Source organism: Macaca thibetana, chromosome 14, assembly GCF_024542745.1.
Source record: "Macaca thibetana thibetana isolate TM-01 chromosome 14, ASM2454274v1, whole genome shotgun sequence".
NCBI classification, from domain to species: domain Eukaryota; kingdom Metazoa; phylum Chordata; class Mammalia; order Primates; family Cercopithecidae; genus Macaca; species Macaca thibetana.
This window is the reverse complement of record NC_065591.1, coordinates 17,956,548-17,982,609: the sequence shown is the minus strand read 5'-3', so window position 1 is coordinate 17,982,609 and position 26,062 is coordinate 17,956,548. Positions and strand designations below refer to the sequence as shown.

Sequence of the window (26,062 nt, the reverse complement as noted above, 5' to 3'; positions counted from 1 at the left end):
ATCCCAGCTACTCGGGAGGCTGAGGCTGGAGAATCGCTTGAACCTGGGAAGTGGAGGTTGCAGTGAGCCAAGATTGTGCCATTGCACTCCATCTTGGGCAACAAGAGCAAAACTCTGCCTCAAAGAAAAAAAAAAAAAAGGCACCTGCAATATCTTAAATGTGAAGAATACAGGATTTTAACTAGATGATTTCTAAGGTCCCTCCATTTCTGAAATTCTGAGTTTGTAGTTTCAACCTAAAATGTTTCATAGTATGAGATTAATGCCACACTACTTACGGAAGCAAAATTATAGTTTTTGCCTACTTTAGAGAAAACATATTCTAAAGAAAGATAAAAATAAATTCAGACCATAACTCAGCATCCACTGTAACATTTCTCATATAACACTTTCAGGAAAACGTTCTTCCATCTGAGACATTTCTGCCTAGCCTGTTGAATAAATTTTAAACCACTATTAAGAAAAAAAAAAACCACAAAACCCTGTCACAGGGAAATAAAATGGTGGAACTAGAAATGTTTATGCTGATATAACTATGAGATCCTTGATTATACAACACTGCTCAGTTAACCAGTCATCAAAAGGAGTTCCACGCCAGGCAGTGGCGCCTCATGCCTGCTATCTCAGCACTTTGGGATGCCGAGGTGGGCACATCACCTGAGGTCAGGAGTTCGAGACCAGCCTGGCCAACAAGGTGAAACCCTGTCTCTACCAAAAATACAAAAATTAGCTGGGCATGGTGGTGCATGCCTGTAATTCCAGCTACTCAGGAGGCTGAGGCAGGAGAATCACTTGAACCCAGGAGGCACAGGTTACAGCGAGCCGAGATTGTGCCATTGCATTCCAGCCTGGGCGACAAGAGCAAAACTCCATCTCAAAAAAAAAAAAAAAAAAAAAAACAAAAAAAAAAAAACAGCTCCAAAGAAAAAAGCACTGCCTAGCTCCTATCCATTACTGAGTACATAGCAGGATTTCAGCAGTGGAGGCACATTCATGTCCCATAAAACAGATATGCAAGTATTCAACATGTTATTAAAAGCCTCTTAACACTTAACATAAGGAGACCTCGTCTCTACAGAAAGTAGTAAAAATAGCCGGACATGGTGGCACGTGCCTATAGTCCCAGCTACTCAGGGGGCTGAGGTGGGAGGATTCCTTGAGCCCAGGAGGTCAAGGCTGCAGTTAGCCGTGATTGCGCCATCACACTCCAGCCTGGGTGACAAAGTGAGACCCTGACTCAAAAAATAAAAAAAATTAAGTAAAAGCCTCTTAACTGGGCCAGATGTAGTGTTTCACCCCTGTAATATCAGCACTTCGAGAGGTCAAGGGAGAGGATCACTCGAGCCCAGGAGTTCAAGTACATCCTGGGCAACATAGTGAGACCCTGTCTCTACAAAACTTAAAAACAAACTAAGTCTCTTCATTGTATATACTGGCTTATGTACTTAATTTTTTTAAGAATCTGAGCAGTCCTATTATAGCAACTGACTTCCCAAAGAGTAGCTTACTGTGAATTAATATGCGTCTTTCGTGTTTAAGATCACAGCTTTAATTGTCTATCTACTAAAAATACTTGTGTGAAGACAACTAAGTAAAAATACAGAACACAAAGCAGGCCAGGTGCGGTGGCCCACGCCTGTAACCCCAGCACTTTGGGAGGTCAAGGTGGGTGGGTCACCTGAGGTCAGGAGTTCAAGACCAGCCTGGCCAACATGGTGAAACCACATTTCTACTAAAAATACAAAAATTAGCTGGGCGTGGTGGTGTGCGCCTGTAATCCCAGCTACTTGGGAGGCTGAGACAGGAGAATCGGTTGAACCCGAGAGGCGGGGGTTGCAGTGAGCCAGGATTGCACCATTGCACTCTGGCCTGGGCGACAAGAGTGAAACTCTGTCCCCCATTCTCCCACCCCCGACAAAGCAATACACCACATAATGTGTACACGAAGAGGGATTGCTCCAAGTATAACCTCAGAATCAAAATGACTATAAATATGTATAATATGTATAATCAAAATGACTATAAATATGTATAATATAAGTATGGCCTTTGATAAGTCAGTTCTCCTCCCTTATTTCCTCGAGAGAAATAGGGGATTGGACTAGATCGGGGTACACATCTACGGCCCATTGACATTTCGGGAATTCAAAAAACTTCCTTATATTATGTGTAAAACTCTACCTCTGTATGCATTTATGAGGAAGTGGATTCACAACTTTTACCAGATTTTCAGTTTAAGGACTCAAGACAACAATATACAGTTATTCCATCTCACATTTTTTTAAAAAGTTAAAGTTTGGCCAGGCACAGTGGCTCACACCTGTACTACAAGCACTTTGGGAGGCCAAGGTGGGAGGACTGTTCATTGAGGCCAAGCGTTTTAGGCTGCAGTGAGCTATGATTGTGCCACTGCACTCCAGCCTGGAAAACAGCAAGATCCTGCCTCTTAAAAAACAAAAGATAAAAATTGGGAGGTCGAGGCAGAGGTATCACTTGAGGCCAAGAGTGTGAGACCAGTCTGAGCAACAGTAAGACCCCATCTCCACAAAAAAACAAAAGCCACAAAAATTAGCTAGGCATGCTGGCACCCGCCTGTGGTCCCAGCTACTCAGGGGGCTGAGGCAGGAGGATCATTTTGATTCCAGGAGCTCAAGGCCGCAGTAAGCTATGATCACGCCACTGTGATCAGGGCAACACAGTGAGACCCTGCCTCAAAAAAAAAAAAAAAAAAAGGTAAAGCTTCCAGCTTTTACTTTTACTTTTACCCAGGCTAGGGTCCAGTGGCAGGATCACTGCTCACTGCAGCCTCAACCTCCTGGGCTGGAGTGATCCTCTCACTTCAGCCTCCCAAGTATCTGGAATTGAGTACACATGTGTGCCACCTCACCCAGTTTATTTTACCTTTTTTTTTTTTTCCTTTTGAGACAGTCTTGCTCTGTAGCTCTGGCTGGAGTGCAGTGGCGCAATCTCGACTCACTGCAACCTCTGCCTCCCAGGTTCAAGTAATTCTCCCACCTCAGTCTCCCAGGTAGCTGGGACTATATAGCTCCTGGCTCCAGTTTCTACTTCTAATCCTACCTTGGAGCAAAGAAAGGAGGAGACAAGGCCAGGCGCAGTGGCTCATGCCTGTAATCCGAGCACTTTGAGAGGCTGAGGTGGGTGGATTACTCGAGGTCAGAAGTTCGAGATCAGCCCGGGTAACATGGCAAAACCCCATCTCTACTAAAAATATAAAAATTAGTGGCCAGGCATGCTGGCTCACACCTGTAATTCCAGCATTTTGGGAGGCCAAGGCGAGCAGATCACATGAGGTAAGGAGTTCAAGAGCAGCCTGGCCAACGGTGGCAAAACCCTATCTCTACTAAAAATACAAAAATTAGCTGGGAGTGGTGACACACGCCTGTAGTCCCAGCTACTTGGGAGGCTGAGGCAGGAAAATCACTTGACCCAGGAAGCAAAGGTTGCAGTGAGCCAAGATCCTGTCACTGCACTCCAGCCTGGGCAACAGAGTGAGACTCCGACTCAGAAAAAAAATTTTAAAAATTAGCTGGGTGTGGTGGCGGGTATCTGTAATCCCAGCTACTGGGGAGGCTGAGGCAGAAGAACTTCTTAAATCTGGGAGGCAGAGGTTGCAGTGAGCCAAGATCACACCACTGCTCTCCAGCCTGAGCAACAGGGTAAGACTCTCTCTCAAAAAAAAAAAAAAAAAAAAAAAAAAAAAAAAAAAGAGAGAGAGAGAGAGACAAATACTTGGGCAGGGGACATGACACCAGAGTATGAAAGACTGGAATGAAGAGGACTGATAATAGGTAGGCAAACAAAGCCACCCATCCTGTCAGCAGGAGAGGTACTATATGAGAACAGCTATTGCCTTATGCCTCAATTTGTAAAGAGTATATAAAAGAAAAAATTAGCCTTCGTCTAAGATAATTTTAAAGTGTCTGTTACTGAATCATTTAAGCCTAAAATTTTTAGGTTCTCATGGCAACCTAAATCATCCCACTGCGCATATTGTATATAAAGTGCATATTTAGAGGCTTAACTAGTAAACTCAAAATGTGACATATGTGCAATGTGGGCGACATTATTCTGGGAACCTTAACTTCAAAATCTTCCACATTTTATTCTGCAGCCCCAAAGATGATATAATAGAGTCAACTATGCAGAAGATGCAAGCTCAAGGAAGAAGAGGTACAAAGAACATAAACAGAAGCAAAGACATGAAAGACAAGAAGAAAATTCAGACTATCAGAAAAAAATTCTGAACATGGCTCTCTACCACTGTGAATCAACCTGTAAATGAAGGCTTAAAAAACAAGATTGCTACTGAGGACATATATCAACATAGCATTTAGGACATGCTTTAATGTGGGCCCAGTCAAAAGAGGACATAGTCACAGATCAGACAGTTTGGTAAATGTGGCACTGACTCCACGGCAGTCTAGAAAGGACGGTGTTTCTCTTTTGCAGCAGCTCACAGAATATAGCTGTTTAGAATTAAGAAACAGTATCAGAGACAGAAGGATGGCTGTGAGACATGAAAACTGGGAGAGAGGACCAGATTTTAAGAGGAAGAAGGCTGGGTACATGCCTGTAATCCCAGTACTTTGGGAGGCCAAGGCAGGAAGATCGCTTGAGACCAGGAGTTTAAGACCAGCCTGGGCAATACAGGGGGACTCTGTCTCTACAAAAATGGAAAAAATTAGCCAGGCATGGTGGCATGTGCCTGTAGTGCCAGCCACTTGAGAAGTTGAGGTGGGAGGATCACTTGAGCCCAGGAGGTCAAGGCTATAGTGAGCCACAATTAGGTCATTGCACTCCAAGCCTGGGCGACAAAGGAAGACCCTGTCTCAAAACAAAAAGCCCGGCATGGTAGCTCACATCTGTAATCCCAACACTTTGGGAGGCCGAGACGGATGGATCCCCTGAGGTCAGGAGTTCAAGACCACCCTGGCTAACTTGGCGAAACCCCATTTCTACTAAAAATACAAAAAGTACTCAGGCGTGGTGGTAGATGACTGTAATCCTAGCTACTCGGGAAGCTGAGGCACGAGAATCACTTGAACCCGGGAGGTGGAGGTTGCAGGGAGCTGAGATCACGCCACTGCACTCCAGCTTAGGTACAGCAAGACTCTACCTCAAAAAAAAAAAAAAAAAGAAAAGAAAAAAACAGGCCAGGCGCGGTGGCTCACACCTGTAATCTCAGCACTTTGGTAGGCCGAGGTGGGTGGATCACGAGGTTAGGAGATAGAGACCATCCTGGCTAACATGGTGAAACCCCATCTCTACTAAAAATACAAAGCATTAGCTGGGTGTGGTAGCACTCGCCTGTAGTCCCAGCTACTCTGGAGGCTGAGACAGGAGAACTGCTTGAATCCGGGAGGCAGAGGTTGCAGTGAGCAGAGATCGCACCACTACACTCCAGCCTGAGCAACAGAGCGAGACTCCATATCAAAAAACAAACAAACAATAAGACCCAAAATATTATTTTTGAACCCCAAACTCACTTTTGTATAGATATACCCACTCTAGAAACAATGACAAAAGCATTCGCAAAATGCACCACAAAAACACAAAATAACTTGCCTACTTGGCTTCTGATTTTGCCTTAGAAGTATTTTTGAGGCCTATTCTGACATTCTTTTTTTTTTTTTTTTTTTTGAGACGGAGTCTCGCTCTGTTGCGTAGGCTGGAGTGCAGTGGCCAGATCTCAGCTCACTGCAAGCTCTGCCTCCTGGTTTCACACCATTCTCCTGCCTCAGCCTCCCGAGTAGCTGGGACTACAGGCGCCCGCCACCTCGCCCGGCTAGTTTTTTTTTTTTTTTTTTTTTTTTGTACTTTTTAGTAGAGATGGGGTTTCACCGTGTTCGCCAGGATGGTCTCGATCTCCTGACCTTGTGATCCGCCCGTCTCGGCCTCCCAAAGTGCTGGGATTACAGGCTTGAGCCACCGCGCCCGGCCTATTCTGACATTCTTTAGCTCAAAATCATCTCCTTATATTAAGCACACTGTAAAGTACTTTAAACTCAATATAGCATTTATCATCATCTCTTCCCTCCCACCTGTTAAAGGACTAGCTTGTTCCAAATATGGCATTATCTTTTCAAAGTTCTAGGGTTTAGGCATGACATAATTCCTTTAAAGAATTATTTGTCTTGTCATGACTGACAAGCATGACTTAAATGGAGATAAACAGGCTACTGAAAAACATTCGGGAATTTTTCTGATTTACAACTGCTTTTTTTTTGTTTGTTTGTTTGTTTGTTTTGAGACAGTCTCACTCTGTCGCCCAGGCTGGAGTGCAGTGGTGCAATCTCTACTCACTGCAACCTCTGCCTCCTGGGTTCAAGCGATGCTCCTGCCTCAGCTGACTGAGTAGCTGGGACTACAGGTACCCACCACCAGGCCTGGCTAATTTTTGTATTTTTAGTAGAGACGGGGTTTCACCATGTTGGCCAGGCTGGTGTCAAACTCCTGACCTCAGGTGATCCACCCACCTTGGCCTCCCGAAGTGCTGGGATTACCGGCGTGAGCCACTGTGCCCGGCCTACAACTACTCTTTTATGATGAGAGAAAAAACAGTATATAGCTTTAAAATGGGAAATCCACATAAAACTATCCTCCCTTTCAACTCCAGTAGAGGGGCTTTTGCCATTAAACAAGTAACCTCCACCTGAGGAAAGAGGCAGATGCTGCCTGCACAGGATGCTATAGAAGGGATTCCTTTGATGGATAGAAAGTTTATCTGCATAACTTCTGTAAAGGTCCTTTGCTAACCTCAGAAACCGATTTCACATGAAAAGTAGAGGAAAGGTGAATCCAATGTGTGGGTAGAGACAACAGAATAGTGCAGGGAAAATTCCTGCTTCTATCTCTGTGTGAATTTAAGTAAGGCATTCCATGCCCCTCATTTTCAAAATGATAGGATTAAAGAAGAAAAAAACATCTGAAGTTTCTAACATTTTGAGCCTATGGCTTACTTTTGCTCCCTCCTAAGGCTGCCTGGGCCACCCACCACCTTCCCACTGCTGCACCTTACCATAATTAGGCAGCTTTTTAAAGCTTCTAATTAACGGAACACAGAAATTAAAACCTTAAAACTTTCTTTTCTATTTCTGGCTCACTGCAAATGTGCAACAGCATTTTATTAAGGAGTTGTTAATGCCACACAGTTCTTGCTATACTGGCTTTTCTTTGAACCTCAGTGACAGTTACACAGTGACAAGTTGTAAGCAAAGAGGCTGTTACCATGGGAACCCACTAGGATTCCTGGGGGTGGATCCAGAAGACTTTTTTTTTTGGTCACAGTATTTTTTTTTTTTTTTTTTTTTTGATGTTCTGGATCTGGCAATTCAGAAAGCTGATCTTATTCTTTCAGCAAGCTACCTTCAAGAAATAGTACCATACAATATACATTTCTGAAGAAATATTGGACCAAGCGCAGTGGCTCATGCCTGTAATACCAGCACTTTGGGAAGCCGAGGCGGGTGGATCATTTGAGGTCAGGAGTTCAAGACTAGCCTGGCCAACATGGTGAAACCCCGTTTCTACTAAAAATACAAAAATTGGCCAGGTGCAGTGGCTCATGCTTATAATCCCAGCACTTTGGGAGGCCAAGGCGGGCAGACTGCCTGAGCTCAGGAGTTCACAACCAGCCTGGGCAACACAGTGAAACCTCCTCTCTACTAAAATACAAAAAATTAGCCGGGCATGGTGGTGTATGCCTGTAGTCCCAGCTACTCGGGAGGCTGAGGGAGGAGAACTGCTTAAACCCCAGGAGGCGGAGGTAGCAGTGAGCCGAGATCACACCACTACACTCCAGCCTGGGCTATAGAGCGAGACTCCATCTCAATAACAACAACAACAACAATAATAATACAAAAATTAGCTGAGCATGATGGCAGGCACCTGTAATCCCAGCTATTTGGGAGGCCAAGGCAGAAGCATCGCTTGAACCTAGGAGGCAGGGGTTACAGTGAGCTGAGATTGCTCAAGTGCACTCCAGCCTGGGCAACAGAGCGAGACTCTATCACCAAAAAAAAAAAAAAAAAAGAATATTTAAAACTATTTTAGTGACACTATCTTGCAAAATAGTTAAATATATTCAATTCTTAGTTTTTCCCCTCCCTCTTCATAAAAGCAGTTACATCAATATAAACTCAACTGAAGTTTCTACGACCTATGCATGCTGCTATTTCTTTCCAGACTACAATATAAGTTATATTTAGCATTTTTTCTTTTTTTTTTGGAGACAGGGTTTCACTCTTGTTGCCCAGGCTAAATAAAGTGCAGTGACGCAATCTCTGTTCACTGCAACCTCCACCTCCCTAGTTCAAGCTATTCTCCGTCTCAGCCTCCCGAGTAGCTGAGATTACAGGCACCTGCCACCATGCCTGGCTAATATTTTGTATTTTCAGTAGAGATGGGGTTTCACCATGTTGGCCAGGCTGGTCTCGAACTCCTGACGTCAGGTGATCCACCCGCCTTGGCCTCCCAAAGTGCTGGGATTACAGGCATGAGCCACTGCTCCTGGCCATATTTAGTATTTTTTTCTATGAAGATTTCAATGTTTTCCAAAGTTCAAGAAATCTCAGCTTCTCTACACAATTATGTTAGAAATATATCAGACACAAAATTATAAAAAATAAAGCCGGCCAGGCACGGTGGCTCACACCTGTAATCCCAGCACTTTGGGAGGCCAAGGTCGGGGGATCACAAGGTCAGGAGACCGAGACCATCCTGGTTAATCTGGTGAAACCCCGTTTCTATTAAAAAATACAAAAAATTGGCTGTGCGCGATGGCTCACGCCTGTAATCCCAGCACTTTGGGAGGCCGAGGCAGGTGGATCACGAGGTCAGGAGATCGAGACCATCCTGGCTAACATGGTGAAACTCCATCTCTACTAAAAAACACAAAAAATTAGCCGGGCGTGGTGGCGGGCGCCTGTAGTCCCAGCTACTCGGGAGGCTGAGGCAGGAGAATGGCATGAACCCAGGAGGCGGAGCTTGCAGTGAGCCGAGATCGCGCCACTGCACTCCAGCCTGGCGACAGAGCAAGACTACGTCTCAAAAAAAAAAAAAAAAAAAAAAAAAAAAAAAAAAACACCTAAAAAATTAGCTGGGTGTGGTGGTGGGCACCTGTAGTCCCAGCTACTCGGGAGGCTGAGGCAGGAGAATGGCGTGAACCTGGGAGGCGGAGTTTGAAGTGTGCCAAGATGGCGCCACTGCACTCCAGCCTGGGCAACAGAGTGAGACTCCGTCTCAAAAATAAATTTAATTAATTAAATTAAATTAAATTAAAAAAAGCCAAGGGAAGTAAAAGTTCAATCTCCAAGTATGCCTCCAAAACTGTGGTGTGTAGATAAATGTGATGTTAAATTACATTTAGGGAGATGAACTGACACTCCTAGCTAAATGTGTGTTGCCACTCAGTTCCCTGGAGACTCATTCTGTTAGAAGATATCTTAAGAAAACAGATCGTTTACAAGTCTGATCTGTGGATCTGGTTTTTTCAGAAGTAGAACAGTCCGAATTAGGAAAAAAAAATTTTTTTTTCCCTAAGTCGGAAGCTTACTGGAAAAGGGTTAAATTAAGTCTTCCCATAGATCTAGCTTAGCCCAGAGCAAACTTATACCAGACAAATGAACATTAACAAAAACAGCACTTGATTTCACAGTAATAGTCTAGAACTTCAGCTACCCCAGGCCTGATCCATAATAATTTGAGCCAGAAAGTACCTGGCACAAATTTCAAGAGTATCCCTCACACTAATAATAACTACTGAAGCCTAAATATAAATTCCATTTAAATAAAATGTGTTAAAAAACCAAACTCAGAACCAATTCATACAACAAATTCACAAACCAAAAGGAAAAAAAAATGGTTCTATGGAGATAAGATATACCATTAACTACAGTAGGCAATAGTTATCAAGACACTCCACAAAAATATTATGTCTTGGGCTGGGTGAGATGGCTTCATGCCTGCAATCCCAGTACTTTGGGAGGCCGAGGCAGGCGGATCACTTGAGTTCAGGAGTCTGAGACCAGCCTGACCAACATGGAGAAACTCCGCCTCTACTAAAACTAGAAAATTAGCCGGGCATGGTGGGGCATGCCTGTAATCCCAGCTACTCAGGAGGCTGAGGCAGGAGAATCGCTTGAACTCGGGAGGTAGAGGTTGCAGTGAGCCAAGGTTGCACCACTGCACTCCAGCCTGAGCAACAAGAGTGAAACTCCGTCTCAAAAAAAAAAAATCATGTCTTGTTTTGCTATATTTACTCACCTAAGCTTTCCTGTAGCAGGCCCACAAGAGTTTTTTTTTTTTCTTGAGACAGAGTCTTGCTCTGTCGCCCAGGCTGGAGTGCAGTGGTGCGATCTCAGCTCACCGCAACCTCCACCTCCTGGGTTCAAGTGATTCTCCTGCCTCAGCCTCCAGAGTAGCTGGGATTACAGGCGTGTGCCACCATGCCTGGCTAATTTTTTCTATTTTTAATAGAGACGGGGTTTCACTGTGTTAGCCAGGATGGTCTCGATCTCCTGACCTCATGATCCGCCCGCCTCAGCCTCCCAAGGTGCTAGGAATTATAGGCATGAGCCACCCACTGTACTCCGTGTAAGAGTTTGTTTTTAAATAGTTTCTGGCCAGCACGGCAGCTCACGCCTGTAATCCCAGCACTTTGGGAAGCTGAGGCAGGTGAATCACTTGAGGCCAGGAGTTTGAGACTAGCCTGGCCAGCATGGCCAAATCTCATCTCTACTAAAAACAGAAAAAAGATAGATAGATAGATTAGACAGACAGACAGACAGATAGTTTCCCAATGCTATCTATAACCCAAATTAGCTCAGTAAAGAGGTTTGCAAGCTTTTTTTAAAAACTGTACTTACAGGCCAGGTGTGGTAGCTCATGCCTGAAATCTCAGTACTTTGGGAGGCCAAGCTGAGCAGATCACCGGAGGTCAGGTCAGGAATTAGAGGTCAGCCTAGCCAACATGGTGAAAACTCGTCACTACTAAAAAAAATACAAAAATTACCTGGGCGTGGTGGTACACACCTGTAATCCCAGCTACTCGGGAGGCTGAGGCAGAGTTACTTGAACCTGGGAGGCGGGAGCTGCAGAGCTGAGAATGTGCCACTGCACTCCAGCCTGGGTGACAGAGTGAGACTCCATCTCAAAATATAATAGTAATAAATAAAATCGCACTTGTAAATGTATGCAGAGGCTATTAAGCAGAAACAGCACACAATAAAAACAATGAATACATAATAAACATAATGTCTTTCCATAATTATTTCCCATAAACTTGAAAGAGGAAGTAGGAAGGACAAGCCCACAGTATAGTTTTGGCACGTAAGTTTAATATCAGACAGCCTAGAAACAAAAAGGAGAAAACAAGACATGAGAGGAGGCAAACTCTTGGATGCTTTATTCATTTTTACTAGTGGTTTACTATTTCCTCGATTTTATTTGGAAAAGCATGTCTTGGCCCAGAAAGGCAAGAGTGCAGACCGCCAGCAGTATCAGATTCTCCTTTTCTTATTTTCTGGAGCTATTGAAAACTGAGCCAAAATCAGAGTTGTCTAGGAGCCTTCTGACTGTTCAGGCAATGTAAAATACAAGGTTTCTAGATCAGAGCTCCAAAAGGTTTTTACAGTACAAATTTTTTTTTTTTTTGGGACAGAGTCCCGCTCTGTCGCCCAGGCTAAAGTGCAGTGGCACCATCTTGGCTCAGTGCAGCCTCCACCTCTTGGATTCAAGCGATTCTCCTGCCTCAGCCTCCTGAGTAGCTGGGACTACAGGCACACACCACCACACTCAGCTAATTTTTGTATTTTTAGTAGAGACAGAGTTTCACCATGTTGGCCAGGATGGTCTCGATCTCCTGACCTCGTGATCCGCCTGACTCAGCCTCCCAATGTGCTGGGACTATAGGCGTAAGTCACCACGCCAGGCCTACAGTACGTTATCTTAACCATAATGTCTTTTGATGGAAAGCTGCTTATGCTTGTTTCCAGATAACTCCTTGGAGTTTTTAAAGTACTCCATCTTCAGAAGACAATGACTTAAATTCACAGAATTTCAATGTTAAGTCTTTTTCCTATTACTAATCCTTAATACTGAACTGTTCCAAAACATAAAATTAAAGTGCCATTTAACATGGAGTAGTCAACAAATAATTATCAGATATCTACTTTATGCAAGGCCCCAGTGCTTAGGTAAACTATAGACTGTAAAATTTCCTCTATGCACAGCATTGGGTTTAGCACAATACACACAACACATGAAGGCATAATCTTATTTTTATTTTTATTTTTTAAAGAAATGGGGTTTCACTTTTTTGCCCAGGCTGGCTGGAGTACAGTGGCACAATCATAGCTTTCTGTAACCTCCAACTCCTGGGCTCAAGGAGTTGAGTCCTGCCTCAGTCTCCCAAATAGCTAGGACTATAGGTGTGCCCCACCATGCCTGGCTAAATAATTTTTTTTTTTTGTAGAGACAGAGTCCCTGTATTTGCCTAGGCTGGTCTCAAACTCCTGGCCTCAAGCAATCCTCTTGCCTCAGCCTCCTAAAGTGCTGGTAATGCAGGCATAAGCTACCACGACTGGCCCATAATATTGTTTAGATATATTTGCAATCATCATTTGACCTCTGATATCAAATAATATCTTCTAGCTTTTTCTATCCTACATATCTATGTATGGAAGACAGAATGTTGATGTTGGCTGTGTACCAGGTTGCATATAAATCTCCATTTCAAAACTGGCTTGTCTCTTTTTAATTCCTGCTCATTAGTATTACAGGGAATTTTTACATTTCTCTGGAATAAAGTCTTTCAACCTAACAAACCAAAAGATCACAGGGAAAAAAAATCACGTTAGAAGCACTAAACTGTCTTTCACAGAGCTTCCCCCTCTCCCTCATTAACATTTCTCAAAGAGAAAAACACCACTGTGATGCTCCTCTCACAGATCATTCATGAAGTTACTGAGCTGGGACCAGACAGACTCCATCAACTGGGCACACAGCCACTCACCATTACCCTTTGTTTAAAGTCTCAACAGCCATTCAACCCACATTATTGTGTTCCACTCAAGCCCATCAACATTTTTTTAAGAGGAAACAATCAGGAAACTAAAACAAACACCACTTAACTAGAAATGAAGAAAAGACTGAATCCATATGCCTCACAAACAAAAATTCTCTAAAACTGATGGCTCACTTTAAGTTTCCTATCTGAAATAGCAGTATTATTTTTAACAGGCTCATATTCCTTAAAAAAACAAAAACAAAACAAACAAACAAAATAAACAAATAATCATAAAAAACTTGTTAAGAAAATAAACTCATAATCTTGATCTAGCAAAGCATTCTAAACACCAAGCGCAAATGCATATACTGAAGGAGTCAAGACCTCCAGCAGCCTTTTGCCTGGGGCTAAGGAGGGCATGGGGGCGGGCGGGAAGAGCACTCTTTCAAACGACTGGTGCGGTGGCTCAAGCCTGTAATCCCAGCACTTTGGGAGGCCAAGGCGGGCAGATCACCTAAGGTTGGGAGTTCGAGACCAGCCATGGCTAACATGGTGAAACCTCGTTTCTACTAAAAATACAAAAAAATCAGCCAGGCATGGTGGCGCACACCTGCAATTCTAGCTACTCAGGACTATTCTAAACTTCAAATTTTACAAGTGCTGTGCAGAGCTCTGTACTAAGTCTAACTCAAAGTTCTTTTGGCTGAAAATAACAGATAGCTTACACAAAAACTAGAACTAACTGAAAGAGTACTAGACCATCTCAAGAACTCCAAACAGGCCCACACCTGGAAAGTCTTTAGTCATCCAGATTTGTATTCTGCATGTGGATGGCTGCCCTCTCTCCAGAACTGCATTTCTAGTCTATGCTTCTTTCCAGATGAAATCTACTTACTTCTCCCTCCCTACGGAATGACCTTCACCGCTTCCACATGTATGAGCCTGAACTTGGCTGCATACCAGCATCTGACTTTATGTCCTGAGTTCTCTGAATGCAGGTGACAATTTGTATCCTAAAGACTTGAATCTCAGTTCCGATCTCAAATTCCTAGGACAAAGCGATTTGCCCAGCTTGGGCCAGGTGTCCACCTCTGGTGCAATAAGGTATTACAAGAGGGGCTAGATCACAAGGTATAATTAGAGTAGGGACTATGTGCCTGAACCACTCCCCTAAAGTATATGCAATACACTAAGCAGCAAGGCAGTTTCCATCCTCAAAAAGCTTAAAATCTTGCTGAAATAATAAAATACATCAATAAAACACTAAATCAGGTATGGGAATGAATGGACAGGAAAAGCCTCATGAAAAAGGTTAGCTGTGCACTAAATGACAAACAGATATTGAATCATGAGCAGGGAGGGGCTGAAAAGCATTCCTAAACACAAAATGTGATATCTGCTCCTCTTGCTCTAGCCATCTAGGAAATATAGACCTAAGGGATAAATAATCTTTTACCACATAAACAGCTTCCAGTAAAATATCCTTGTTGAAAGCCTACTATAAGGCTTAAAATGACTTTGAACACAAAGCAGTGCTGCTTCATCATGCAGTAATCACCCACTAGCTGACAAATGTCAAAGAGTTATGCATTTTCAAGCTGTCACCACCACCCTGACTTCCTTTCACTCCCCGGCCCCCACAAGACTCTTGCTCAGAGAGCACTCAAAATCAGGCAAGCAGGCTGGGCGCAGTGGCTCATGCCTGTAATCCCAGCACTTTGGGAGGCCGAGGTGGGTGGATCATGAGGTCGGGAGTTCAAGACCAGCCTGGCCAAGATGGTGAAACCCCATCTCTATTAAAAATACAAAAATTAGCCAGGCATGGTGGTGGGCGCCCATAATCCCAGCTGCTTGGGAGGCTGAGGCAGGGAGAATGGCTTGAACTCAGGAGGCGGAGACTGCAGTGAGCCAAGATGGCGCCACTGGACTCCAGCCTTGGCGACAGAGAGAGACTCCGTCTCAAAACAAAAACAAAAACACACACAAAAAACCCCAACAAAACAAAACAAAAAACAGGCAAGCAGCCAGTAAATGGCACAGGTGTTTCTCACTGAAAATATCCCACCCAATCTAGCATGGTAAGTTAGCAGCAGCAACACCCAGATAGAATTCATCTGGGAAAGAAACACCAGCTGCGCTATGTGACTGCAGTGTGAGGGAAGGCGGCCGGAGCAGAAAAGTAGAATGTTTCCCATACACAAAAGCTAGAAGTACAAAGAAACTGGAAAAAGCCTACAGTAAATTATCTGTACAAAACAGAAATTAACAAAAACTTAACAGATGTCCAAATAATACTGGGTTAAAAAACACCGTCTACTCACAGTAGACTATTAGTCACCCCACATTATCACCAATATCATACATATTCACACAGTCTGCAAGAGCATACCTCAATCTCAAAGGAAACAAAAAGGTAATAAAAGAACAAGAAGAAAGTGGTGACAGTTTCTAACTTAATGACTATTTTGCTGAAGAGCAGCAATGTTACTATGAAAATGGAAACTACTTGGCCAGGGGTAGAGGCTCACACTTGTAATCCCAGCACTTTGGGAGGCCAAGGCAGGCGGATCTCCTGAGGACAGGAGTTCGAGACCAGCCTGGCCAACATGGTGAAACTCCATCTCTACTTAAAATACAAAATTAGCTGGGCATGGTGGCGCATGCCTATAATCCCAGCTACTCGGGAGGCTGAGGCAAGAGAATCGTTTGAACCCAGGAGGCAGATGTTGCAATGAGCCGAGATGTCGCCACTGTACTCCAACCTGGTGACAGGGCAAGACTGTCTCAAAATTAAAAGTATAACACTACAAACTTAGCCCAGGAACCAAAAAACTTTATTTTGCATAATCCTCAAACTAAAGACTTTCCCCCTAAAACACAGTTTTCATGGAGTTATAACTTAGAAAGTAAAATTATTCAACTCGGCCGGGCGCGGTGGCTCACGCCTATAATCCCAGCACTTTGGGAGGCCGAGGTGGGCGGATCACGAGGTCAGGAGATCGAGACCATCCTGGCTAACACAGTGAAACCCGTCTCTGCCAAAAATACAAAAAATTAGCCGGGCATGGTGGCGGGCGCCTGCAGTCCCAGCTACTCAGCAGGCTGAGGCAGGAGAATGGCATGAACCCAGGAGACGGAGCTTGCAGTAAGCCGAGATCGCGCCACTGCACTCCAGCCTGGGTGACAGAGCGAGACTACGTCTCAAAAAAAAAAAAAAAAAAAAAAAAAATTATTCAACTCCACTTTGTCAAAGCTGAATGTAGCTATAAAAAGAAGAACTGGAGGTCATAAAGTTAGTGGAGAGTTCTTTCTAAAGCCGTGTCAGGCTGGGCGCGGTGGCTCACGTCAATTTCAGCAGTTCTGGAGGATGAGGCAGGTGGATCATCTGAGATCAGGAGTTCGAGACCAGCCTGGCCAACATGGTGAAACCCCATCTCTACTAAAAATACAAAAATTAGCCAGGCATGGTGGCAGGTGCCTATAAACCCAGCTACTCAAGAGGTTGAGGCAGGAGAATCGCTTCAACACGGGAGGCGAAGGCTGCAGTGAGCTGAGATCGCACCGTTGCACTCCAGCTTGGGCAACAAGAATGAAACTGTCTCAAATAAATAAAGCCATATCTGCACCTATGAACATATCTAAAAGTAGCACATCAAATTCGATTAAGTGAGATCCATCAGGTATCAATGCAATCACTAAACAAAAACTCATCATTCTTGTTGATATTTTCTCTAATTTTTTTTTTTTTTTTTTTTTTTTGAGACAGGGTCTCCCTGTTGCCCAGGCTGGAGTGTAGTGGTGTGATCTCAGTTCACTGCAACCTCCACCTCCTGGATTCAAGCCATTCTTGTGCCTCAGCCACTTGAGGAGCTGGGATTACAGGCACGTACCACCACATCTGGCTAATTTTTGTATTTTTAGTAGAGACAGAGTTTCACCACGTTGGCCAGACTGGTCTCAAACTTCTGGCCTTATGTGATCTGCATGTCTTGGCCTCCCAAAGTGCTGGGATTACAGGCATGAGCCACCGTGCTCTGCTTTAGAAAATATCAAAAGGGATGGACTGTGTTAAGCTTTACAAAATATCAACAGGGCTGGGAACAGTGGCTCATACCTGTAATCCCAACACTTTGGGAGGCCAAGGCAGGAGGACCACTTGAGGACAGGAGTTCGAGACCAGGAGAGACCCCGTCTCTACAAATACTACAAAAATTAGCCAGGTGTAGTGGTGTGCACCTGTATTCCCAGCTACTTGGAAAGCTGAGGCTGGAGGATCACTTGAGTCCAGGAGTTCCAGGCTATAACTGCACCACTGCACTCAAGTCTGGGCAACAAAGAGAGATTCTGTCTCTAATGGAAAAGAAGGCCAGCATGGTAGCTCATGCCTGTAATCCCAGCACTTTGGGAGGCTGAGGCAGGAGGACTGCTGGAGGCCAGCAGGTCAAGACCAGCCTGGGCAACATAGTGGGACCCCATCTCTACAAAAAATAAAATTAGCCAAGCGTGGTGTTGCGTACCTATAGTCCCAGCTACTTGGGAGGCTGAGGTGGGGAAGGATCACTGAGGCCTGGAAGGTTGAGGCTACAGGGAGCCACAATAACGCCACTGCACTCCAGCCTGAGTGACCTTGTCTCAGAAAACAACGGCAGACCAAAAAAGCCCAAAACTTTGGCCGGGCGCGGTGGCTCCAGCCTGTAATCCCAGCACTTTGGGAGGCCGAGACGGGCGGATCACGAGGTCAGGAGATCGAGACCATCCTGGCTAACACAGTGAAACCCCGTCTCTACTAAAAAATACAAAAAAACTAGCCGGGCGAGGTGGCGGGCGCCTGTAGTCCCAGCTACTCGGGAGGCTGAGGCAGGAGAATGGCGTAGACCCGGGAGGCGGAGCTTGCAGTGAGCTGAGATCCGGCCACTGCACTCCAGCCTGGGCGACAGAGCGAGACTCTGTCTCCAAAAAAAAAAAAAGCCCAAAACTTTACAAATCTGGAACTTAATGAAGTGTAAAATAAACAAATACATACTCATGGCCTCCACAGCACAGCAGAGGTTAAAAAATAACTATAGAATTCCATAAAGAAACCTCCACTTTAAGAAGATTCTAAGCCAATTCTACAACAAGGTCAAAGTTATTTTACAAAGGTCTCATCAAGGAAACTGTCTTCAAGGCAGGCATAATGTTGCCCTCCTGTAATCAATCCCAACCACTCAGGAGGCTGAGGCAGGAGGACTGCTTGAGCCCAAGAGTTTGCACCAGTCTGGGCTATATAGTGGACCCGCGGACCCCTGTCCCCACCCCATCTCTAAAAAAAAAAAGAAAGAAAGAAAGCTGTTTTTGGCAAATAAGGACTCTTGATACAATACAGTTTACAAAGCAAATAGCTAAAACTGATTAAGTCTTAAATCTGCATTACAACTCTAAATATTAGAGCCCTCCTCCCCGCCTGAACTCGTCACTTTAAACTACAAAGAGACCCAGGTGTCCCCTATTACAAATCCAATATATTCATTTATAATTTTCAGTTTTCTTTGAACGCAGAAGCCTCCCAACACTAGATTCTCACATAAAGTAGAAACAGTGAATATGAAATCCAGGAAACCATATTACCCAAGTATTCCACAAGGAACAATGCCCTGTTTAGCAAAGCATTTCAGACACACAAATCTCATCCCTCAAGCCACAACAGACACAAGAAAATGCAAAACAAAACGCACTCATAAAAGGAAACAAAAGGAACATTGATATACTAGGTACTGCTCATCTACGTATGGCACTGCTAGGCATTTCACCTGTGTTACTTATTTCATTTGGCTGAAACGCATTACTGACCCAAGAGACAAGTGAATGGTATGCCCATTTCACACACGGAAAAATAAACAGCATTATCAATACTGTATCAGGCACTGTTCGGTGCCTAGCATAAGTTACTTCAATTAATCCTCACATTACTATTCTGAGTTGGTATCTCCACTTTAAAGATAGGAAAACACGCCCAGAAATGTTAAACTGGTGGTACCCTAAATCCATTGTCCCAAGCTGTCAGTTATCCTTACCAGGCTGTGCTTATAAAGCCCATTCAAGTCACACCATCCTTTCAAACCATTTCCATTTTCAGGATTCCACAATCAAAGAATCAACTCTCAATTACAGAAAGACTTAATTCTCCAGATTTTCATCAAAATTTTCTTATTTCTATTCTACTTGCCTTTTGACCATTTCAGTGTACTGTAACTCTAGTATATGTGTTCTAGTAACTATAGCATTATATTAATAGCAATCAACTTTGGGAGGCTGAGGAGGGCAGATCACCTGAGGTCAGGAGTTTGAGACCAGCCTGATCAACATGGAGAAACCCCATCACTACTAAAAATACAAAATTGGCCAGGTGTGGTGGCACATATCTGTAATCCCAGCTACACGGAAGGCTGAGGCAGGAAAATCGCTTGAGCCCAGGAGGCGGAGGTTGCAGTGAGCTGAGATGGTACCACCGCACTCCAGCCTCGGCAACAAGAGTGACACTCAGTCTCAAAAAAGAAAAAAAAAAAAATCAAAAATCAAAGAATAGGCCAGACATAGTGGCTCATGCCTGTAATCACAACACTCTGGGAGGCCCAGGCAGGCAGATAACTTGAGGTCAGGAGTTCGAGATCTGCCTGGCCAAGCACGGCCAACGTGGCGAAATCCCATCTCTAATAAAAATACAAAAATTAAGGCCGGGTGGAGCAGTTCACGCCTGTAATCCCAGCACTTTGGGAGGCCGAGGTGGGCAGATCACCTGAAGTCGGGAATTTGAGATCAGCCTGACCAACATGGAGAAACTCTGTCTCTACTAAAAATACAAAACTCAGCTGGACGTGGTGGCGGGCACCTATAATCCCAGCTACTTGAGAGGCTGAGGCATGAGAATTGCTTGAATCCCTCCAGGAAGAGGTTGCAGTGAGCTGAGATTGAACCACTGCACGCTAGGCTGGGTGACAGAGCGAGACTCCATTTCAAAAATAAATAAATAAATAAATATTGACCTTCAGTCAGAGCCATAAAGTCTCCAATACCCATTATTAAGAGGTAAATAATAAGTTATTAAGAGGTTATTAAGATGTTAATAGTAAGGAACATATTGTTAATAATGAGCATTATTAAGAGATTAATAACAAAGAGCAAATCTGAAGTCTTAAAGCATAAAGTTTGCCCAGCTGCCAGAGACCTTTTTTCTATTTCTTTTTATACGAAAGTTTTACAAAATTTGTACAAAAATACAATAATTTTTGTATTTTTTGTAGAGATGAGGTCTAGCTATGTTGCCCAGGCTGGTCTCAAGCTCCTGGGCTCAAGCAATCCACCTGCCTCAGTCTTCCAAAAGTGCTGGGATTACACACATGCACCACCATGCCCAGTCCCTCTCATATATATATATATAAATTTTTTTCTGAGATGGAGTCTCACACTCTCACCCAGGCTGGAGTGCAGTGGCGCCATCTCAGCTCACTGCAAGCTCCGCCTCCTGGGTTCACGCCATTCTCCTGCCTCAGCCTCCCGGGTAGCTGGGACTGTAGCTGGGACTACAGGCGCCCGCCACCACGCCTGGCTAATTTTTTGTATTTTTAGTAGAGACGGGGTTTGACCGTGTTAGCCAGGATGGTCTCGATCTCCTGACCTTGTGATCCGCCCACCTCGGCCTCCCTAATTTTTTTTAAGGGAGAAAAATAGGAGAAAGGCCTTTCATGCAATTGACAGATACTCTCAGTATCTTTTTTGGGGGGGCAGGGCGCCGGGGAGAGAAAGGAGTTTTGCTCTTGTCGCCCAGGCTGGAGTGCAGTGGCGCCATCTTGGCTCACCACAACCTCTGCCTCCCTAGTTCAAACGATTCTCCTGCCTCAGCCTCCTAAGTAGCTGGGATGAGAGGCATGCACCACTATACCTGGCTAATTTTGTATTTTCAGTAGAGACAGCATTTCTCCATGTTGGTCAGCCTCGTCTTGAACTCCCGACCTCAGATGATCTGCCTGCCTCAGGCTCCCAAAGTGCTGGGATTACAGGTGTGAGCCACCACGCCTGGCCAACTTTCTTCACACTAGAACAAACTGAGAGACCTTTGAGTTTTTTTGTTTTTTTTTTTGGGACAGAGTCTCGCTCTATTGGCGGGCTGGACTGCAGTGGCGTGATCTCGGCTCACTGCAACCTCTGCCTCCCGGATTCCAGCAATTCTCCTGCCTCACGCTCCTGAGTAGCTGGGACTACAGGTGAGTGCCACCACACCCGGCTAATTTTTGTATTTTTAGTAGAGACAGGGTTTCACCACGTTGGCCAGGATGGTCTCAATCTCTTGACCTCGTAATCTGCCCACCTTGGCCTCCCAAAGTGCTGGGATTACAGGCGTGAGCCACCGTGCCTGGCACCTATGAATATCTCTGAAATGTTCATACCCGAAAGTATTAGCCTAACTAGGCCATTAATGGCAGATTTACAAATTTATCTGTGCACAACATACAATACCTAGAAATTGATCCACCTAACAAAGTCATTCATATATTATAGGTATAAAGCAAAGGCAGGAACTTGTCAATTCTTAACCTCTCCAAGTGATATTTTTCAGTACACATTATTTGAAAATGCTGTGCCGGGCACGGTGGCTCACGCCTGTAATCCCAGCACTTTGGGAGGCTGAGGTGGGCGGATCACCTGAGGTCGGGAGTTCAAGACCAGCTTGATCAACATGGAGAAACCCCCGTCTCTACTAAAAATACAAAGAATTAGCTGGGGGTGGTGGCATATGCCTGTAATCCCAGCTACTTGGGAGGCTGAGGCAGGAGAATCACTTGAACCCAGGAGGTGGAGGTTGCAGTGAGCCAAGATTGCACCATTGCACTTAACCCTGGGCAACAAGAGCGAAACTCTGTCTCCAAAAAGAAAAAAAGAAAAAAGAAAATGCTGTACATTCAAAGATAGGAAAATCTGACTAGATTAGAAATTTTAAATACTATACACAGTGATTCGGATTATCGCTATAGACTACTTTATTATACATGCTGATATATGCGTATTTTCAAGAAGTTTGAATATGTCAGTAGACATCTCTCTTGTGATTGGCAATCCACATGAAGAGCATCAATTATAATCAATTAAACCTTTATAGAACTCCAACAGAGGACAGAAAAATAAAGGAGACATTCCTGACCTCAAGAAGTAGAGGAGGCCGGGCGCGGTGGCTCACGCCTGTAATCCCAGCACTTTGGGAGGCCGAGGCGGGCGGATCACAAGGTCAGGAGATCGAGACCACGGTGAAACCCCGTCTCTACTAAAAATACAAAAAATTAGCCGGGCGCGGTTGTGGGCGCCTGTAGTCCCAGCTACTCGGGAGGCTGAGGCAGGAGAATGGCGTGAACCCGGGAGGCGGAGCTTGCACTGAGCCGAGATCGCGCCACCGCACTCCAGCCTGGGCGACAGAGCGAGACTCCGACTCAAAAAAAAAAAAAAAAAAAAAAAAAAAAAAAAAAAAAAAAGAAGTAGAGGAACACAGCCATAAAAGGAAATCAGGGCCGGGCACGGTGGTTCATGCCTGTAATCCCAGCAATTTGGGAGGCCAAGGCGTGTGGATCACCTGAGGTCAGGAGTTTGAGACCGGCCTGGCCAAAATGGTGAAACCCCATCTCTACTAAAAATACAAAATTAGCCAGGCTAGGTGGCTCATGCCTATAGTCCCAGCTACTCAGAAGGCTGAGGCAGCTTGAACTCGGGAGGCGGAGGTTGCAGTGAGCCGAGATCGCGCCACTGCACTCCAGCCTGGACGATAAGAGTGAAACTCCATCTCAAAAAAAAAAAAAAAACAAAAAAGGAAATTAGGTCCTGATACATACTACAAAATGACGCATGGACCTTGAAAACAACATGCTAAGTGAAATAAGCTAGACACAAAAAGCCAAGTATTACACGATTCCAGTTACATGAAATATCTAGAATAAGCAAATTCACAGACACAAAGATAGATTAGAGGCTACAAGAGGCAGGGGGGAAGGGAAAATTGAGAGTTATTGCTTAATGGTTACAGAGGTTCTGTTTAGGGTGATGAAAACATTTTGGAAAGATCACAGTGATGATTGCACAACATCTCAATGTAATTAATGTCACTAAATTACACACTTAAAAAGGGTTAAAACGGGCCGGGCGCAGTGGCTCATGTCTGTAATCCCAACACTTTGGGAAGCCAAGGCAGGTGGATCACGAAGTCAGGAGTTCAAGACCAGCCTGGCCAAGATGGTGAAACCCCGTCTCTACTAAAAACACAAAAATTAGCCAGGCACGGTGGCAGGAACCTGTAATCCCAGCTACTAGGAAGGCTAAGGCAGAAGAATCGCTTGAACCAGGGCAGCAGAGATTGCAGTGAGCCAAGATCGAGTCACTGTACTCTAGTCTGGGCGAAAGAGTGAGACTCTGTCTTAAAGAAAAGAGAAAAAAAAAAAGGTTAAAACAACCTAAATGTAAGACCTAAAACTATAAAACTCTTAGAAGAAAATATAAGGGAAAAACTTCATGATACTGGATTTGACAATGATTTCATGGATATGACACCAAAAGCACAGGCAACAAAACCAGAAATAAACAAATAGGACTATATCAAACATGAAATATTTTGTGTATCAAAGCATACAATCAACAAAGTGAAAAGACAAATTACGGAATGGGAGAAAATATCTGCAAATCATCTATCTAATAAGGGGTTAATATCCAGAAAATAGAGGCTGGGTGTGGTGGCTCACACCTGTAATCCCAGTACTTTGGGAGGTTGAGGTGGGGGGATCCCCTGAGGTCGGGAGTTCAAGACCAGCCTGGCCAACATGGTGAAACTCCCTCTCTACTAAAAATACAAAAATTAGCCAGGCATGGTAGCACATGACTGTAGTCCCAGCTACTCAGGAGGCTGAGGCAGGAGAATCGCTAGAACCCAGCGGGTGGAGGCTGCAGTGAGCAGAGATCACGCCACTGCACTCCAGCCTGGGCAACAGAGCGAGACTCCGTCTCAAAAAAAAATCCAGGAAATATAAAGAACGTCTATAATTCAACAATACAAAACCCAAAAAACTTGATTAAGAACTGGGAAATGGCCTTGAACAGACATTTCTCCAAAGATAATATATAAATGGCCAAGCATACAAAAAGATGCTCAACATCACTAGTCAGCAGAGAAATACAAATAAAAACTACCACAGTGAGGTGTCTCACACCCATTAAGATGGCCACCAAAAAAAAAAAAAAAAAAAAAAAAAAAAAGATTGGTGAGGATGTGGAGAAACTGGAACCCTTGGGTACTACTGGTGAGACTGTAAAATGGTGCAACTTCTATAGAAAGCAGTATAGGGGTTCTTAAAAAAATAAAAATAAAAAAAACTATTCCAGTGGACTGCATTCTTTCAAAATAATAAAAATTAAAAACAGAATGATCACTTCATCCAGCAATCCCACTTTGGAGTATATATCCAAAACAAATGATACTGTTCCAGAGGCTGGAATACCTATTTGCACACACAGTCACAGCAGCACTATTCACAATAGCCAGGAGGTAGCTGCAACCCAAAAGTCCATTAGTGGATGCAGTCCATAAACATGATATATATATACACAATGAAGTATTAGCCTTAAAAAGGAAATAAATCCGGTCACATAGTACAACATGGATGAGTCTTCAGGACATTACACTAAGTGAAATAAGTCTGTCACAAAAACCAGACATGACCACTTACATGATGTTATCTAAAGTGGTCAAAATCGTAGAAACACAAATAATGGTTACCAGGGGCTAGTGGGAAGGGGAAAAGGGGAGCTGTTGTCTAACAGGTATAGAGTTTTAGATATGCAAAATGAAAAACTCACAGATCTGTTTTCCAACAGTGTGAATGTACTTAACGTCACAGAACACTTAAAAATGACTAAGTTAGTAAATGTTGTGAGTCTTTTTTTTTTTTTTTTTGATACAGAGTCTTGCCTTGTCGCCCAGGCTGGAGTGCAGTGGCGCAATCTCAGCTCCCAGCAACCTCCACCTCCCAGGTTCAAGCGATTCTCCTGCCTCAGCCTCCCAAGTAGCTGGGACTACAGGCACATGCCACTGCACCTGGCTAATTTTGGTATTTTTAGTATAGACGGGGTTTCACCATATTGGCCAGCTGGTTTCGAACTCCTGACCTCGTGATCCGCCCGCCTCGGCCTCTCAAAGTGCTGGGATTACAGGCGTGAGCCACCGCGCCCAGCCAATTTTGTGTTTTTAACCACAATTTTAACATGTAGGCCAGGCTCAGTGGCTCACATCTTTATTCAGAAGTTCAAAACCAGCCTGGGCAAAACAGTGACACCCTGTCTCTACAAAAATAAATAAATAAATAAATAAATAAATAAATAAATAAATGCCAGGCATGGTAGTTCACGCCTATAATCCCAGTACTTTGGGAGGCTGAGATGGGCAAATCACCTGAGGTCAGGAGTTCTAGATGGGCCTGGCCAACATGGTGAAACCCCATCTCTACTAAAAATACAAAAACTATCTGGGCGCAGTGGCAAGTGCCTGTAATACCAGCTATCCAGGAGGCTGAGGCAGGAGAATTGCTTGAGCCCGGCGGGCAGGGTTGCAGTGAGCTGAGATCACACCACTGCACTCCAGTATGAGTGACAGAGTAAGACTCCATGGCGGGGTCGGGGCTGGGGGGTTGGGACTGGACCCACATCACAAAACTGTGACTAGGATAAGCCTGTTTTGCGAAAATAGGCATTTCTGTAGCATATAAAAATGATGGGCAAGATAAAGACCCAATATTTAACAATCATCTCTGAGTGGTGACACTATGGGTGAGTTTCTTCCTTTTTTGACTTATATGTATTTTTTATAATGAATCTGTAACTTCTGTATTAAGAAAAATACATGGAAATCTTTAGAAAAATAAATCATTTTGGCTAAAAACTTCACTGTCTGCCTATTACATCATGGGTATTTCACCATATTACAGAAGCTGAACTAATACCATGTGAGACAGATGCTGTTTCTTTCATTTT

The 26,062-nt window shown here is 44.1% G+C and overlaps 2 protein-coding genes across 8 annotated transcripts in view; one reads left to right on the top strand and one right to left on the bottom strand.

The window, feature by feature from the left end:
- Positions 1 to 26,062, top strand: part of PTPMT1 (protein tyrosine phosphatase mitochondrial 1) — a 212,582-nt gene that overhangs the window by 166,122 nt on the left and 20,398 nt on the right. Inside the window, exon 1 of one of the 5 annotated variants that reach the window (XM_050759199.1) lies at positions 25,715 to 25,719. The exons of the other annotated variants lie outside the window; for them this stretch is intronic. The gene's annotated coding sequence lies outside the window, so the exon portion shown is untranslated. Of the gene's footprint in view, positions 1 to 25,714; positions 25,720 to 26,062 lie in introns of those variants that run through there. 5 annotated transcript variants of the gene reach the window in all.
- The window catches only part of CELF1 (CUGBP Elav-like family member 1), a 101,967-nt gene that overhangs the window by 63,426 nt on the left and 12,479 nt on the right, over positions 1 to 26,062 (bottom strand). The gene's annotated exons all lie outside the window — the stretch shown is intronic.